We start from the raw sequence: 12051 nt of genomic DNA, 5'->3' as shown, positions 1-12051 counted from the left end.
GTTAGTGGGGTTGTCTAGAATAGTCTATGGCTGCCTGGAGTGGTTCTCAATCAGAGGCAGGTGTTTATCGTTGTCTCTGATTGGGAACCATATTTAGGCAGCCATATTCTTTGAATGTTTTGTGGGTCTGTGTTTGTTTGCACCAGATAGGCTGTTTAGGTTTTTTCACGTTTTTTGTAGACTGTTCGTGGTTTCATCTTTATTAAAGATGTATACAAATAACCACGCTGCATTTTGGTCCGATCCCTGCTACACCTCCTCTTCAGAGGTAGAGGAGAAAGAAAACCTTAACATACACACCATAGCCTACGTGTCAACAGTATGTTTATGTTATATATATATAATATATATATATATTGTAATTTACCATATTCAATGATCAATTATCATGCGCACACATTGATGTCAGACATGCACCTTCACCAATGCTCTGTTGCTGATGACTGGGCTGAATGCAGGAGCAGATTTCAGGAGCAGGACAAGACACCCTCTTTTTGACTGATGACTGGTATAAGGGCATGTACGTGATAGGCCTATCGGGCTTATATGATTATGATGGTCATAAAGCCTATTTTCTTAGTCCAAGTAAAGCGACATAGTATGGTCATCATGCTTCATGACAGTGTCATCAATGTATTTTCTACAAGTTATTTCAACTATGACGAAAAAACATGACTGTAAAGAATTTATTTACATAATTTAGCAGACACACTTATCCAAAGCAATTAGGGTTAAGGGTCTTAGGGTTACTGGCCCTACGCTATTAACCACTATGCTACCTGCCGCCCAACAAACCCAGAGTCATGTTTATTCTCATTTTATCTGACGCTCTTATCCAGGGCGACTTACAGGAGCAATTAGGGTTATTAAGGGCGGTGCTCAAGTGCACATCACACATTTATTCACAAAGTCATCTTGGAGATTCGAACCGGCGACCTTTCTGTTACTGGCCCAATTAACCACTAGGCTACCTGCTGCTACAGTAACAACAAAGGATTTAAGAAACAAACTTTCAAATGAAAGGAGACTTCTTGGCAGGGAAAAATGCATTTGAATAAATGTGACACTCATATGCAGGTGTCATAACCAGCCATAAAACAAAGAAATGTATGTCACACCAGGTGTAAGTATAAGGGTCACGGCAGTGTTAAGACCATGTTATGACAAGTGAAGTCAAGTGTTACCTTCATATGTACTAAAGAGGAACAACGGGTACATATTGAAGATGCGCATACTCATCCCCAGAAACAATCTTGTCTATTTTCAAAGGATAAAGCTAAGAACAATCGCAACTTCATAGTTAAGGACACTATCAAAATATGGAAGAAAATTAAACGTATTCTACAAGAACCAATATCACTCCCAAAAAACACAACCCTGTGGAACAATCCTTGGATGGCTTTTCAGAATTCAACCGCTAAATTGGTCCACATGGAAGACTAAAGGCATAGAAACCGTAAATGACTTGGTAACAGGAAATACATTTATAGCCATGACAGAATTCAAAAGCAATTTTGTACTGACCAAATCAAATAAAAGTTTATTTGTCACGTGCGCCGAATACAACAGCTGTAGACCTTACAGTGAAATGCTTACTTACAGGCAATAACCAACAGTGCAAAAAAGGTATTAGGTGAACAATAGGTAAGTAAAGAAATAAAAACAACAGTAAAAAATAACAGTAGCGAGGCTATATACAGTAGCGAGGCTATAACGGTAGCAAGGCTACACACAGACACCGGTTAGCCAGGCTGATTGAGGTAGTACTGTATGTACATGTAGATATGGTTAAAGTGACTATGCAAATATGATAAACAGAGAGTTGCAGTAGGGTAAAAGAGGGTTTGGCGGGTGGTGGGTGGCGGGACACAATGCAGATAGCCCGGTTAGCCAATGTGCGGGGGCACTGGTTGGTCGGGCCAATTGAGGTAGAATGTACATGAATGTATAGTTAAAGTGACTATGCATATATGATAGACAGAGAGTAGCAGCAGTGTAAAAGAGGGGTTGGGGGGGGCACAATGCAAATAGTCCGGGTAGCCATTTGATTACCTGTTCAGGAGTCTTATGGCTTGGGGGTAAAAACTGTTCAGAAGCTTTTTTGTCCAAGACTTGGCACTCCGGTACCGCTTGCCATGCGGTAGTAGAGGGAACAGTCTATGATTAGGGTCTTTGACAATTTTTAGGGCCTTCCTCTGACACCGCCTAGTGTAGAGGTCCTGGATGGCAGGCAGCTTAGCCCCAGTGATGTACTGGGCCGTACGCACTACCTCTGTAGTGACCAATGTAGGTATTTTCAAATACAGGCAACTTAAAAATTACATATCACAACATTTCGAGTATTAAATATTTTGGACATTAGAGCAATCTTGAGGGAATCGTATTTGAGTCAGTTGTAACTACTATTGTAATGAAGACTTAAAAATAACTGAAATTGGCAAAATTTGGAGGGAATGTTGGAGCATAACTAATGAAATTACAGTTAATGAAAATGTACGCTCAATCCAGTATAAACTAATGTATAGAATTTATTATACAAGGGGAAAAAAATCATAAATTCTACATAAAGTCGTCCCAACGTGTTTTTCCTTCTCTCTAGTTTGTGTTATTAGTCTTCCTGGTTCCGACCTGATTTTGCCTACCGTATTACGCCTTCCTGACTCTTATCAAGAGTATTGATCTCTGCCTGTCCTGGACCCGCCGTTTGCCTTCGTCTGGAGGATTTTGTAGCGGAGGTGAGGAAGGTGTTCGATTCTCCAGTGTCCGGGAGAGAGGCGGCTTGGAAGCTACTTCATCTACGTCACGACTTCCGTAGTGTGGTAGACTACGCGGTAGTGCCTGGAACCCGGAGTCCCTGGTCGACACCTTCCTTCATGAATTATGAGAGGAAAAGATGAGCTCGCAGCCCAGGAGTTACCCATGGACCTTGACTCCTTCATAGCTTTGACCATAAGGATCGATGGGCGCCTACGGGAACGCAGGAGGGAGAGGAGGTCTATTCTCGGCCACACTTGCTCGTCCACGGTTTCCTCCGAAGAACACCGGAAGTCCCCGACTCCTGCCTTCCCGAGAGAATCCAAAGTCACCCGAGTCCCCTTGGGAATTCGGGGACAGGCGACTCGTCTCCTCCAGAGCTCATGCAGCTGGACAGGGCTAGATTGTTTCCTAATGAACGTTTACACAGGCTGAACTCCAACAGTTGCCTGTATTGTGGTATTACAGGACATTATATATCCACCTTTGCAGTAAAAGACCAGTCTTATCATTAGGTACTAGTATGCTGGTGGATCATACTGGGAGTCTCCAAGCTCCCATTACTTGTTCTCCACTCCATGCAATCCTGCTGTGGGGTGACCGGTCTAAATCTCTCCGGGTGCTCATTGACTCTAGGGCTGACGAGAGCTTCATGGACGCTACCCTGGTATCTGAGCTGGGTATCACCACACAACTCCTCTCCATTCCCATGGATGCCAGAGCATTGGACAGATGCTCCATTGGCAGGGTCACTCACAGTAAGGTTCCCATTAACCTGCGGGTGTCAGGAAATCACAATGAGTTCATTCTACTTATTGAATCTCCTCATGTTCCTGTGGTTTTGGGATATTCATGGCTCCAGAGGCACAACCCCCTGATCGACTGGGCTACTGGTTCTAGACCTAGGTTGGAGCCCGTTCTGCCATGCACATTGCCTTAAGACGTCGCAGCCTGCCCCGGGATAACCTCCTGCGGGCTTGGGAAAATCATCGGATCTTTCCTCCATTCCCACGGAGTACCAGGACCTCCGGGAGGTTTTCAACAAGGCTCGCGCCACATCCCTTCCTCCACATCATCCCTACGATTGCGCCATTGATCTCCACCCGGGCACCACACTGCCTCGGGGGCGGCTTAATTCCCTGTCTAGCCCAGAAACCAAGGCCACGGAGGAGTACATTGAGGACTCTCTGTCTGCAGGGAGCATTCATCTTTCTGCCTCTGCCATCGCAAGGTTCTTCTTTGTGGAAAAAAAGGACAAAACCCTGCACCTGTGTATCGACTACTGGGGTCTCAATGACATCACAGTAAAAAATCCCTGATTCGGCCCGATGCCCGGTCCCCGGTCCTGGAATGGGCCCATTCATTACCTCAAACGTATCTGTCATCCAGGGTCTCATCAAACCATGGCTTTCATCCGACAAAAAGCCCACCCTGGTTCCTGAAGTTTCCCGAATTCATTGCCGCCTGCACTGGGTGCACACAGAACAAGACTCAAAGACTCTCCTTCAACCACTTCCTGTTCCTCACCGCCCCTGGTCCTATATATCCCTGGACTTCGTCACTGGTCTCCCCCTGGCAGATGGCAACACTATCATACTTACGATTGTGGATAGGTTTTCCAAAGCTGCACATTTCATTCCCATTCCCAAGTTGCCCTCAGCCAAGGGGATGGACCAGCTTATGATGAGACACGTCTTTCGGTCGACAAGGTCTCCAATCGTGGTCCTCAGTTCTCGTCCAGGTTCTGGAAGGCACTCTGCACCCAGATTGGGTCATCGGCCAGCCTGTACTCCGGTTTCATCCCCAACCTAATGGCCAGTCAGAGCGAGCCAATCAGGACCTGGAAACGACTCTTTTTTTGCCTCGTCTCTGCCAACCCCACCACCTGGAGCCAACAACTTGTGTGGGTGGAGTACGCCTGCAACACCCTTGCCTACTCGCTGGTCTCTCACTCTTCAAGTGTTTCTTGGGCTACCAGCCTCCACTCTTCCAAGAGGAAGAAGTCAGCATACCCTCTGCCCAGATGTTCGCCCACCGCTGCCGGCATACCTGGATAAGAGCCCGGTCGGCTCTTCTTAAGACCACCTCTAGACCTTATCACTTTTAAACAACAGGTTATCAACATATTCAAATAATGACTGACATGTATTTTTTTTAGAAACAATATTTTGATACATTTATTCGTAATATTTCATCCTTCCACATGATAGAGTCCCGACACAAATCTAGGGTTTCTACCCAAACCGGCTGGTCGTTCGTTCTGTCGGTTCGGTTGCCAGAGACGCGACCCAGTCGTTCAGTCTTTTTATTTTGTCTCTATGGATGCGACCCAGAATAACAGCAAAGTAGCTCCACGTGCGTTTGTTTTTGCTGTTTTCTAGTGACATTTATTTGGATACATCCATAACAATGAGCTAATGATGCGTGATTTCACCTGGCGTAGAAAATGTGCTCTCTCGTCAGGACACTGTTGTTCAGAGAAGCTAGCCAACAACACAGCTAACACAATCACTTCAAACTGAAGCTGGAAAGACAGCAAACAAGCTGCACTTCGTTTTATTTATTGTATACAGTACCAGACAAAAGTTTAGACACACCTATTCATTCAAGGGTTTTTCTTAATTGTTTTACTATGTTCTACATTGTATAATAATAGTGAAGACATCAAAACTGTGAAATAACACAAATGGAATAATGTAGTAACCAAAAAAGTGTTAAGCAAATCAAAGTAGCCTCCCTTTTCCTTGATGACAGCTTTACACACTCTTGGCATTCTGTCGACCAGCTTCACCTGGAATGCTTAAAGGAGTTCCCACATATGCTGAGCAGTTGTTGGCTACCTTTCCTTCACTCTGTGGTCCAACTCATCCCAAACCATCTCAATTGGGTTGAGGTCGGGTGATTGTGGAGGCCAGGTCATCTGATGCAGCACTCCATCACTCCAAAATAGCCCATGCACAGCCTGGAGGTGTGTTGGGTCATTGTCCTGTTGAAAAACAAATGATGGTCCCACCAAGTGCAAACCAGATGGCTTATCACTGCAGAATGCTGTGGTAGCAATGCTGGTTAAGTGTGCCTTTAATTCTAAATAAATCACAGACAGTGTCACCAGCAAAGCAACCCCACATCATCACACTTCCTCCTCCATGCTTCACGGTGAGAACTACACATGCTGAGATCATCCGTTCACTTACTTGTGTCTCACAAAGACACGTCAGTTGGAACCAAAAATCTAAAATTTGGACTCATCAGGCCAAAGGACAGATTTCCACCAGTCTAATCTTCATTGCTCGTGTTTTTTGGTCCAAGCAAGTCTCTTCTACGTATTGATGTCCTTTAGTAGTGGTTTATTTGCAGCAATTCCACCATGAAGGCCTGATTCACACAGTCTCTTCTGAATAGTTGATGTTGAGGTGGGTCTGTTACTTGAACTCTGTGAAGCATTTATTTGGGCTGCAATTTCTGAGGCTGGTAACTCTGGGTCTTCCTTTCGTGTGGTGGTCCTCATCAGAGCCAGTTTCATCATAGCGCTTGATGGTTTTTGCGACTGAACTTGAAGAAACTTTCAAAATACTTTACATTTTCCGGATTGACTGACCTTGATTTGGGCTCCTGAGTAGCGCAGCAGTCTAAGGCACTGCATCTCAGTGCTAAAGGTGTCGCTACAGATTCTGGTTCGATTCCAAGCTGAATCACAACCGGCTGTGATTGGGAGTCCCGGCTTAGGGTTTGGCCGAGGTAGGCTGTCAATGTAAATAAGAACTTGTTCTTAACTGACTTGCCTAGTTAAGTAATGATGGACTGTTGTTTCTTTTTGCTTTTTTGAGCTGTTCTTGCCATAATATGGACTTGGTCTTTTACCAAATAGGGCTATCTTCTGTATACCACTCATACCTTGTCACAACACAATTCCACAAATGAACATGCACAGCTGTTTGAGAGAATTTCAAGAGTGTGCAACGCTGTCATCAAGGCAAAGGGTGACTACTTTGAAGAATCTCAAATATAAAATACACTTTTTTTGTTTACTCCATGATTTAATATGTGTAATTTCATAGTTTTGATGTGATCACTATTATTCTACAATGTAGAAAATAGTAAAAAAGAAAGAAAAATCCTTGAATGAGTAGGTATGTCCAAACTTTTGACGGGTACTGTATGTCCATAAAAAGTATGCCAGCTGATTCATGATTTCGACTGGCTGAGAAACCCTGATCATTACTATGGGACAGCTGGAGATTTGAATATTGAAACTATGTTGCAAATGTCAGAGAGACAATGGAATGGTTGGTGTAGATAGTGCTGCTGGGTATATAGACCTCAGTCCTCCAAGAAATAACACAATATATAGATTCTAAAGACCCCACTGAGTATTCCCAACCCCATTTTTACCTGTGCACATAGAATCGTTTTTTCTCTACAACCCAAATAGTGGTTTGGATAGTGGTTTTAAAACATTTTTTTAGAAGCACATTTGTCATTTTTCCAATAAATGTCTCCTTGCATTTGCATATACGCACAATAAAATGGAAATGGATTCAAATGTAATATATTGTGAATAAGTTATCCACATTGCTGTTTTGAAATGCGGGCTTTCATTTTGAAGGATTCTTAATTACCACACGAGTGACGTCATCGTTTGTGCCGCTTGCAGAATACTAGTCAGGACGTCACATGCACATATCCGTCATCGTCCCCGTTTTAATAGCCTGAAGTAGGCTACATCTTATGTCTACCTTTCCCCACGTTCGTAGCCTACTTCTTCTATTGTAATACATTTTATGAAGTTTGTCTTTGAACATATTACTGCCTGGTTTGACTTGTGTAACGTTAGCTTTGGCTATTTAATGGCCACATGTTTTATTTCCTCTGCGGCTGTAAACTGTGATGACGTTCTGCAGTCATGTGGATAGCAAAGTTTTGTGCACAAAAACATGAGCTTTTCCTCTCAGCCTAGCCGGTGCCTCTCCCACTCTCTTCGCCAATGGACCAGTACTCCACACACAACTAGCGCGCAGTCATTCAGGTAAGCGCCGTAGTAAAGCGGAGTCGGATCACAGGCTGCCTTGACCGCGCTTCTGCTGCAGTATTGGCATCTGCTGCCTGCAACTGGCATAGAGTGAGGAAAAGCGAAATTGAATGACATACAGTCTGAACGATATTTATATTCGATCTGTATGCGCGTCCAACGAGCAAGAGCAGCAAGAGACGGTCACCCCTGCGAATGAACCATATCGTTGGAAGTTGTGGGATACTTTGAAACAAACTGCGACTGAGCGACGGTGTTGGTGCAACCTTGCCCCTGACTTGACAGGTAGCCAGCCTATCGAACATGTCGGGACATCGGGTGCAGTTCGCGGACCAGCTTCCTTCCACTGACCGCAAAGCCAGCCCCAACTTACACAGTAAGCGCTTCTCTTGTTACTCTTGTTTGCTTCTTGGTTTTCTGCTTTCAAGTTTCGAGTTTGTGTCCACACTGACCTTGGCTTGGAGGAGAAGTCATATTTATATATATTTTTAAATGCTGATATGGCAGTCTATATATTTGGACAATGATAGGCTTCTAGTTATCTTGTTTAAACGTATTTTGATGAACATGGGATACTAGGATAAGGCTATAGCTACGTTTAAACCGTTACAATATTTTCTGTAGTAGCCACGGCCCCTGCACCCGGTCATATTTCCCCCATGTGCTTATTAATTTGGCCAAAAGCTCCCAATCTCCATATAATTTTATACATAAACTGATTTATCTAGCCCTCTATTTTGGGATTGTAACATTATCTTAATTTTCCTTTACATATGTTATGTTATAAATGCATTACAAATACTTAAGACTAATCATGGATTCAATCATGGATTCAAAGTCATTAACTCCATATAATTCAAGCAGTTAACATTAAGTATTGCTTATCATTTTATGGGATTGCCATGGGAGTGTGGTTTAGTTGCTGTGTGTTATCTCAAGTAGCATCACCTGTCACAATGTTCATTTGTCACCTGGAGTCAATGATAGGGCCACTGACAGGGGCCACTGACAGTGATAGGGGCCACTGATGCCCGATGCCCTATGGCATTAAGCCCGGCAGGGTGCCTGCTCTCTGGGATGTTACGGTCATCAAGGCTAGCTAGACCACATCAGGCTCACTGCCAAGCCATAGACATCCTCAGAATATGAATGTCCCAGTCTATTTGGATGTCGGGGACCAGGGCTGTTATGTATCTAGCGTCTCATACCGGTGTTGATTTAGCTGATGTAGGATCAGTTTAGCCTTTTAAACACAATTAATGAGATTACATGGACAGGGGAAACCCGATCCTAGATCAGCACTCCAACTCTGAGACGTTTTATGAATACGGCACCTGAGCTTTATGTTTTGTCAAAGTGACCCTAGAAATGCCACTCCCTAATTGCTGTGGATACCTGAATTGCAGAAGCATACAGGATATGGGTGCCGGTCTCTCCTCGCTGTCTCAGCTTGTACCAGATAAGTGCTCTGACTTCCTATTGTAATGCTGAGAGAACGCAAGTTTACTTGAGGTTAAAACTTGTAATGGTCGACATGGACCAAGTGGGAAATTGTTGTGCAATAGCAGAAACTCTGGAACAAATGCTACATTTTGGTTTCTTTGGGGAGATGTAGCATTCTGTCCTTGGAGTTGGTCTCTGTTTCCTTTTGTCCTTTTCATGCCCATGAAGAGAATAGAAAGTGCAGTCTCTTTTATTATTCTCTATAGCTAAGGTTCCCTTCCAATTGGCAACAGGTTTTCTTGCAAATATTCTCCAATCCACATAAAGAAAATCTGCAAAACATCCCACCAGTGGTTTATTCCCACCAAACTGACCTGCTGTGGATAAAATCAGTGCGTGATGATGTAGTGCGTGATGATGTAGTGCACACAAAATCTACTTTTTCGCTTAAGTTTTCATTGACCAAACAAAATTCTAGAGTTCAATGTGTTTCAATCGCATATTCAGCTCTACTGATTTGTCACAAAAACTGTTGTGTTATATAGAAAATGTGCCTATTCTGGTCTTGGAACGTTCGCTCTAGCCAACAGCTCGCAGATACAGTGCTGGTAGGCTGTGCGGGTAAGCTACATGATGAGATTATTATGGATAAGAGCGAGAATACTTGTATTTGTCAAAAGGCAGTGAAGCATCGATCATCATGTCACCAGAATAAGACCCTCAATATTAATTGGATAGACACATTAAGCTCATCACTGTGCAGTTTCACCACCCTGTGAAGTTCCTCATCATTTATTTAATCTGTAGTCTAATAAACTGCATGGTTTCAGTTCAGGTGAGTCCAGTGAGCGTTAATGCGCGTAATGATGGTGACAGGTGTGCGTAATGAAGGGCAGCCTGGCGCCCTTGAGCGACAGAGATAGAGAGCTGGAGCAGGCATGACAGTATGTGGATAGAATATGTAGTATATCTGAAGAATACATGGCTAGAATAGTATATGTACTGCAATAGTTGAATAGGATGGACTTGGCTAGAATACAGTATAAAATGGGTAAAACAGTATGCAACCATTGTTAAAGTGACCAGTGTTCCATGTCTATGTACATAAGGCAGCAGGCTCTATGGTGCTGGGATCAGTAACCGGGTGGTAGCCGGCTAGTGACAGTGACAAAATTCAGGGTAGGATACTAGGTGTAGGCAGGCTAGTGATGGCTATTTAACAGTCTAATGGCCTTGAGATGGATTTTTTTTTCGGTCTCTCAGTTCCAGCTTTTATGCACCTGTACTGACGGGGTGAACGGGGGTGAACGGGACTTGGCTCGGGTGGCTGAGGTCCTTGATGATCTTCTTGGCCTTCCTGTGACACTGGGTGCTGTAGATGTCCTGAAGGGCAGGCAGTGTGCTCTCAGTGATGCGTTGGGCTGACGTTGGCCTGGTTGCCATACCAGGCGGTGATACAGCTTAACAGGATGCTCTCAATGGTGCATCTGTAAAAGTTTGTGAGGGTCTTCGGGGCCAAGCCAAATTTCTTCAGCCTCCTGAGGTTGAAGAGGAGCTGTTGAGCCTTCTTCACCACAACGTCTGAATGGGTGGACCATTTCAGTTTGTCAGTGACGAGTATCCCGAGGAACTTTAAGCTTTCAGCTGCCTCCTGAAGCCCACGATCAACTCCTTCATTTTGTTGACGTTGAGGGAGAGATTATTTTCCTGGCACCACTCCGCCACAGTGCCCTCACCTCCTCCCTGTAGCCTGTCTGGTCATTGTTGGTAAGCAGGCCTACCATTGTTCTGTCATCTGCATACTTAATGATTGAGTTGGAGGTGTGCGTGGCCATGCAGTCATGGGTAAACAGGGAGAACAGGAGTGGGCTGAGCACACACCCTTATGGGGCCCCTGTGTTGAGGATCAGCATAGGGGAGGTTGTTGCCTACCTTCACCGCCTGGGCGGCCCGTCAGGAAGTCCAGGATCCAGTTGCACAGGGCAGGATTCAGACCTAGGGCCCCGAGCTTAAGGATGACCTTGGAGGGTACTATGGTGTTGAAGGCTGAGCTGTAGTCAATGAACAGCGATCTTACATAGGTATTCCTTTTGTCCAGATGGGATAGGGCAGTGTGTAGTGCGATGGCGATTGCATCATCCGTGGATCTATTGGGGCGGAATGCGAATTGCAGTGGGTCTAGGGTGTCGGGTAAGGTGGAGGTGATATCATCCTTAACTAGTCTCTCAATTATACATCATGATGACAGAAATGAGTGCTAAAGGGCAATAGTCATTTAGTTGAGTTACCTTAGCTTTTTTTGGGTACAGGAACAGTGGGGGGCATCTTGAAGTAAGTGGGGACAGCAGACTGGGGTAGGGAGAGATTGAATATGTCAGTGAACACTCCAGCCAGCTGGTCTGCGCGTGCTCTGAGGAGATAGCTAGGGATGCTGTCTGGGCCCGGAAACGTGGTTCGTGAGAAATATGGCCCGTGAAAGCTGCAGAATAACCCATAATGCTCCAGACCTCGTTTCAAATACTATTTGAAGTTGTTCAAATGCTTTGAGCGTTTGCTTTAGCCTGCCTGGATTGCCAGATGGGCGGGGTTTACACTGTTTGGACTATTCTATTGGTTTCATTTCACCAGGCAAGTATTTGAAATGATTTCAAGTAGTATTTGAACCCAGGCTGGATCTTCCCCAACTCAGAAGAGAGAGACACATTATGCCTCCAATGCAACAGCACATGCACTGTATACCACCAGCTTAAAGCATGACTAAACCCGATGCTAGATTAGTAGGAAGTTTGGTATTGCCCCCAATGGAACACGAGCCAAACACAAAT

At 44.5% G+C, this 12051-nt stretch overlaps 1 long non-coding RNA gene across 1 annotated transcript in view; it reads left to right on the top strand.

Annotated features, from left to right (window-relative positions):
- Nucleotides 1-8074: 8074 nt before the first annotated feature.
- The window catches only part of LOC115131114 (uncharacterized), a 19963-nt gene continuing 15986 nt past the window's right edge, over nucleotides 8075-12051 (top strand). The window contains exon 1 of the long non-coding RNA XR_003863888.2: nucleotides 8075-8159. This is a non-coding gene — a long non-coding RNA (uncharacterized LOC115131114). The remainder of the gene's footprint in view (nucleotides 8160-12051) is intronic.

This window comes from Oncorhynchus nerka, linkage group LG6, assembly GCF_034236695.1.
Source record: "Oncorhynchus nerka isolate Pitt River linkage group LG6, Oner_Uvic_2.0, whole genome shotgun sequence".
Taxonomy (NCBI): Eukaryota; Metazoa; Chordata; class Actinopteri; order Salmoniformes; family Salmonidae; genus Oncorhynchus; species Oncorhynchus nerka.
The sequence above is the reverse complement of the archived record's forward strand: the minus strand, read 5'-3'. Positions and strand labels throughout refer to the sequence as shown.